Below are 6,765 nucleotides of genomic sequence, written 5' to 3'. Positions count from 1 at the left end.
ATCAGGTAAGATCTTTTTATAAACTTGACAATCATTAATTTTGGTAAACATGTGTCCTATATAGAGAACATTGAAAATGAAACTGTTAACCCGGAAGTAAAATACTTCGCGACGAAAACTTTGTTGTTGGTTACACATATGCAATGGCGCACTTATTTAAATTGTAAAAACGTCACAAGAAAGTTCAGGAAGCACGATCCCATATGAAATCTCTCAGGGCCAGGATGATATGTTTTATTGAAGATTTGAATTTAGTTGACTTACTTAATTTTCAAAACAGATCACCAAGCATTATAGATGATACTATTACAAGCGATGCATTAGAACTAAATGAAAATGTGCCGTCTTCAGATTCTGATGAAGACATTAATTGTGAATCAGACTGTTCAGAAACAGAATTATCTGTGCTCAATGAGACCGAAGGCGATGGAATGTCTGTCCCTATTGAGAAGACAAGATAAACAAATTCAGAATTCAAACATGCGGCTGTTTGTAATTTCATAACAAACCATGCAGCGATGTCATTGACTTTTAACAAGCAATCTCATTTAGACAGTACTGCCAACATCTCACTCATGATGAGTTGGATTTAGTTATTAAAGCCCACTTGATTACACACAGACAACAGGGGCCTTTGACAGTTGGTTTGAAGCACAAAAATAAAGAACGAGAACGAAAACGCCAGCAGTATCATTTTCATGATGTTCGAATTTGTAGACATACTTTTTGTTTTCTTCATGACATTGATAAACAAAAACTCAGTTCAATTTCCAAATCATTAGATTCAGATGGTTTAACACCAAGGGTACATGGTCTCCAAGGCAAACAGCTAGCAAACAGTCTGAGTTATTCTGACAAGGAGCATATTCAGGAGTACCTTTGTAAATATGCATCTGACAATGCTTAGTCACTGCCAGGTAGATTGCCAAATTTTCGGAAGTTTGGTATTCTTCTCTTACCATCTGATAAATGCATGGCAGATATTCATAGTCTGTACGAGAACATAGCCACAGAATCAGGATTAAGGAAAGTTAGCTTATCAACATTTACTCGCATGTGGCATCAATTGTGTCCACATATTGTATTGTCAAAGCCAATGACGGATCTATGCCAAAAGTGCCAACAGTTCAGTAACAAACTGCTTTGCAGCGGTTCCATTGATGAAGAGGAAAAGTCTGTGCTGTTGGCTGTATATAATGAGCATGTGTCCCTTGCTAAAATTGAAAGGGGTTTTTACCGTCAACAATGCATATACTCTAAGCATGTTTTGTTCAAAGAACACCACATTTGAAGATGCATTTCTGTTTGAAACGTGTATTATTATTGTTGTATCATCACATTTTCTACTAAAATGAAAAACATAATGCACACAATAACAATACTGTCGGGATGTAGATTATCAAAACAGAAGCAATACATTATAAAAAAAATAAATGTAACTTACATGTAGTGAACCTGTTTATTTAAAATGCAGATATATGCTGATTGTTTTTATTAAGAAAATCACGGAGTGTATATTGACATGAGTTGAATCGAGTATTTGATCCTTACTGTAGTAGCTTCAATTTTATGCAGAAACTAATCATCAGATTTCATTGGTTTATACGTTATCTTGTTGCTTATTAATTCCTCTTTCAAAAAAATATAACTTTTAGTATATTTCCGTTGTTATTAATGGATTTAGAGCGAGTTAAACACGAGAAATAAACATTTCATGTTTTACCCCCGCGCGTTTAACCTTGTCGATACTTTGTCACATGACCAGTAGCTATCGATTAGCGTACATCCATTTTGATGAACCCACTAACGTCTTTTTTTCTAATTTAACTTTTATTTCTCGGTCGATTTTGACAAATTATATATCATTAGAAAGCCTACGTTTCGTAGTTTTCAGATATATAAATATATATGAAGTTGCACTTCTAATTTGGGCAGCCCGGCGAGTTATAACTTTAACTTGTGCAAATATCATACACTTTTAGAATCTATACTAACGGTAAACATTGTCGTACTTTATACAGATTTGTAGCTTTTATATTTAGAGTTCAGTTTTGTTAACTATATCTTTCATAGGAGAATAGAATTCTGTATACGATAGAAACAACAACGGTTTAAAAATGAAAGAAAATAAGGAATGAATTTGTACGAAAGTAGCGCGCGGTCATAACGCTCCAACCGTTTGGAGTTTTAGAATCTAGGTTGACATGTTTGTACTTTATACCGATTTGTAGCGTTTATATTTGGGGTTCAGTTTTAAAAATTACATCTTGCTAAGGAGAATAGAATTCTGTATACGATAGAAAAATGGTTTAAAAATAAAAGTAAGTTAGAAATGAAGACGGAAGAAAGTATTTCGCGGTCTTAACGCACCGAACTGATGCTACGGTCTTTGGCGCTTATGCTTTTGTTTAGATACCGCGTATACCGGCCATTTAATTTCCTTTGACATAATTATTATATTTGTTTATGGAAAAAATGATTTTTTTTTGTTCTAGAAACATATCAATTAAGCTAATTGTTACTGAAGCTTAATAAATTAACGATTACAGCTCTTGTTGATAACACAGACAGGGTGTTAATTTTATGAAGAGACAGCGTATATAGCGGACCCTCTTGATATTTTTCGGCTTTGCATACTTCAAATAAAATGGGTGTCAAAACATTCATCGTTTGTTGTTTATTTTTCAAAGAGGTTATTATGTATAATTATATTGAAGGTTATTTACCTTTAATTGTCAATTAATTAAAATTATTTAAAGATTATTGAAAATCCCGGCCGAAAAACTGGGAAAGGCGCAAACACTGTTGTTAGCTATGTGCACCACTATCTTCACTACTATGGCCTAGGGGAGGAAGAGGAAGTTTTCCACTTCAACAACAGTGCTTGACAAAATAAGAACAACTGTGTTTTTTTTTGTATGCATTGTGGAGAGTTATTGTTGGTATGAACTTTTAATTATGCATACAATGTTATTGCATGCAAACTTGGTACCATTCTTGCAGCTTATAGGATAAAATTTTGGACAAAAAATTAAAATCACTCCCTATATACATATAAAATGTTAAATCAGATTTCATGGAATCTTAGATATTTAAAAATGTTTGGGAATGCTTTTGCTTCATTGGTTTCCAAATAAAAAGGAGTTAATAAAGAAATTATGTTTGTGTTTAAGTTGTATTAGTTTTTTTTACAGATGGTGAAAATGATATGTTTATGTTCTTTCCATTTTCAATGAGATACTCGAAATGGTGACTGGCCAAACCAAGTTCTAGCCTGATTGGCATTTTGGATTGTGGAAGTCAAAGTGGAGGTATATTATCAGTAGATATCGAGTTACCATCTGATAATGTTAGCATTTATATTGCAATGAGCACTGGCAAAATTATAACTTCCGATATTCATAAAAAATGTTTTTAATACAGGGACTTTTTCCATCTTTGTAAAGTGGCCTTTAGCAATTGTGAAAAAAAGTTGAGCTCTGTTCTTAATTGTGAAAAAAAAAATAGTTTTAATGTTCACAATTTAAAAAAAAAGAAATGCGAACTTTTAAAATTGTAACAATTTGAGTTGGGAATTTCCTTAAATTGTGAATATTTGAGTCACAAACTTATCAAATTTGTGAAGACCATCCATCCTCTAAGATGGAAATAAAGCCCTGCAAAATGTAACCGATGTTCAGGCGTAACACTCTTTTAGACTTTGCGATGCAGAGACCATCGTGGCAGTTGCTGATACTGTTTCCACCTCCTCAAGGTCTGGAAATAATTAGCCACACACGGTTGGTGATTTGGAGAAGCCTGTGCACTTCTACAATTGGAAAACTTTTCTTGCGTAGTTGTTCATACCCTTGAAGAACATTTCAAAGTACCAACATTTCCTCATTGATCCTGGTAGACCAGGTAGGGTATTTTGTAAAACAAGTGAACAATTTTCAGTTGAAACTCACTGTTTGTTAAAGAGTGCTGACCTCTTACCATCAATATCTAGCCAGTCTTGCCCAGCCCGAATTAAAGGACCTGGACTCAGTATCGCCCGACAATGGTACCTATATGAGGAAATAGGGCAGTTTTTTAAATCAGACCTCAGTAGACAAGCTACCTGTCCTAAACCGAAGTCAAAAAAACAAAAACTGTCTGTGTAACTCAGAAGTTGCAAAAACATGTGCCCTGTCCTGTCTTTTTGTTTGTTTAAGGTTGAAAATTGAATGATCCTGTTTGTCAAATAGCCTTTGATTATTTGTTTTGATTACGAAGTTATATGTTATTGTTTACCATATGAACTGTCCATTGATGAACTATTCAGCAACAATTATTAGCGTGAAAATTTAAATATTAAATTGACCTGTGGCATGGAATTTTCTGAATTGGAACTTATGCTGTTAGGCTATTGATGTAAAATTGCATGTCTTGAAACATGTTTTATACAGTTTGTCAAAACATTTAGCCATATAAATGAACCACTGTTCATGTGTGTTAATTTATTATGACAGGCGGTAATATATCGGCTTTGTTGATGTAGCTCTTCATACACATGATTTTGAAACCCATTTACATGCAAAATAAGAATGTTGGTTGCTATGGAAACATTATTTTTGCATTAACTTCTTTGTTGATTGAATGGATTCGATTTATATTTAAATGTTATTATGTTAATTTTAATTAATCTATAGACGGATATCTCTCTCTCTCTCTCCTCCTCGAGAGCTAGAGAGAGAGAAGACGCGCGCGATCGAGCACAAGGAGAGCGCCGAAGCAGATGAGCGAGAGAAGCGCGAGAGATCAGCGCAGCGAAGCGCGAGAGTGCGAGCAGCGAGAACTCGAGAGAGAGAGAGAGAGCGAGAGAGAAGAGAGAGAGAGAGAGAGAGAGAGCGAGAGAGAGAGAGAGAGAGAGAGAGAGAGAGAGAGAGAGAGGAAGTATATATATATATATATATATATATATATATATATATATATATATAATACATATAAAGGAGATACATACGCAACACTAATAAACGTCAATACATTCGACACACATATACACGTAAATATCAAGTTTGGACTAAAAAAAGATTTAGTCCTTCCCAAGTATGTATTCTTACATTCTGGATAATGTCTTAATAAAACTTATTTCCAATCAGTAAGTCAATTGGTAAAGATTCAACAGGTAACGGGTACTTTAATAGCTAATTTCACATCCCCTTGGACAAAGGCTTTAAAAAATCCTTTTCTGTAGATTGCAAAAGGCATTATTCCTGTTGTTCCAGTTATTGTATGCACAATGTTTTCAATAATAAGCATTTTAAATGACATCCTTAAATTTGAGATTTATTTTGCTACCTTGGTGTTAAACAGTCTACTTTTGCTACTACCAAACATAACTACTTTGTATTTCTTTTTTTTCTCATATCGAAGACCAAGCTTCTTTGCCCTAACTTTTGGCCATTTATGTACGCTCTGATCTAGTAATATTTTTACATTTTGTTCAATTTTTCGTATTTGGCATTGCAATGGTTTAATTGGCCGTTAATGTTATGACCATTCCCCTGGAGCTAATAACCCATGTTAACATTCATTCTCTCCATCTGTCCCGGATATATTACTTTCCTCTCAAACCATTACATTACCTTTATTATTATGTTTCTCTGTAAAAATTTATGTAGGAATAAAGCTCTTTAGTGATCAATTTTACACTACAATACACACATATTTCTTTCGTTAAAGTCCTGCTTTTGTGTGACACATGTCCCTTTGTCAAACACTTACAACAACTTCGTTTAAGACAATTATTTCTTTATTCAATTGTTTTGTACTTCTGACATACACCACTACAATGAGCTCAAGAACAGAATATACTCTTTTTTTCTATTATAGGTGCTGCTGCAAAAGCCTGCGCGGGTTTATTATTTGTCCGTTTGTATTACACTTTGTGAGAATAACAAACATTTCTCGATTACTTATCATTCCTGTGATTTTCTGTGCACACTTAACAAGCACTACTTTCCGTCTCACCTTTGATATACTTTTTGGTGTCTTTGCTCGGCCTTATGTCTTGGCGTAAAAAACACGTAACTCTGGTACTGAACACTTTTTATCAGCACGTTTTAAAACAGTCGAATCAATATCTCCGGCTCTGAATTATTCTTCATCATCGTAACGTGCAGTTTGTGTATTTTTATATTATATTAATATTTCCAGACTACATTTGTGTTTTTAATTGTGTGCATACATAGAGGTTTTCATTTGTGTGCGTCAAAGAGAATATGTCCATCCGCATATTATATGCAAGTAAATGATTTCTTGTTTATTGCCTTATTTTTCATGTAGAATGTTTACACCCACCGAATGATTCTCTTTAGATAATGAAAGTCCAGCCACTGCACTTCGAGCATCACCCTCACGTTTGCTTTTAAAATAATTTAACAAGTCTGTAACTGGCATTTTATCATTTGTAAGGACAGCATTTTCATATGAGTCCAAACATAATATATGAGTGGAAACGCGATTCTGAGGATTCCAGCGCTAAAGTCGCAACGGGAGAAAACACATGCACAAAAATGCTTGAAAGTTCACTCATGTTTTCGTACGTTTGCATTCACACAATAGACAAACAAAAAAGATGAAAAACTTAAATTGTGTAAAATATATACAATATATATATATATATATATATATATATATATATATATATATATATATAATATACAACTCTATCAAAATATAATCGAGGTATAAAGTATAACTTAACCTAAGTTGTGTGCGGATTTTACAACAGATTTTTAT

This window comes from Dreissena polymorpha, chromosome 5 (genome assembly GCF_020536995.1).
Source record: "Dreissena polymorpha isolate Duluth1 chromosome 5, UMN_Dpol_1.0, whole genome shotgun sequence".
NCBI lineage: Eukaryota > Metazoa > Mollusca > Bivalvia > Myida > Dreissenidae > Dreissena > Dreissena polymorpha.
This window is presented reverse-complemented; position numbering follows the sequence as displayed.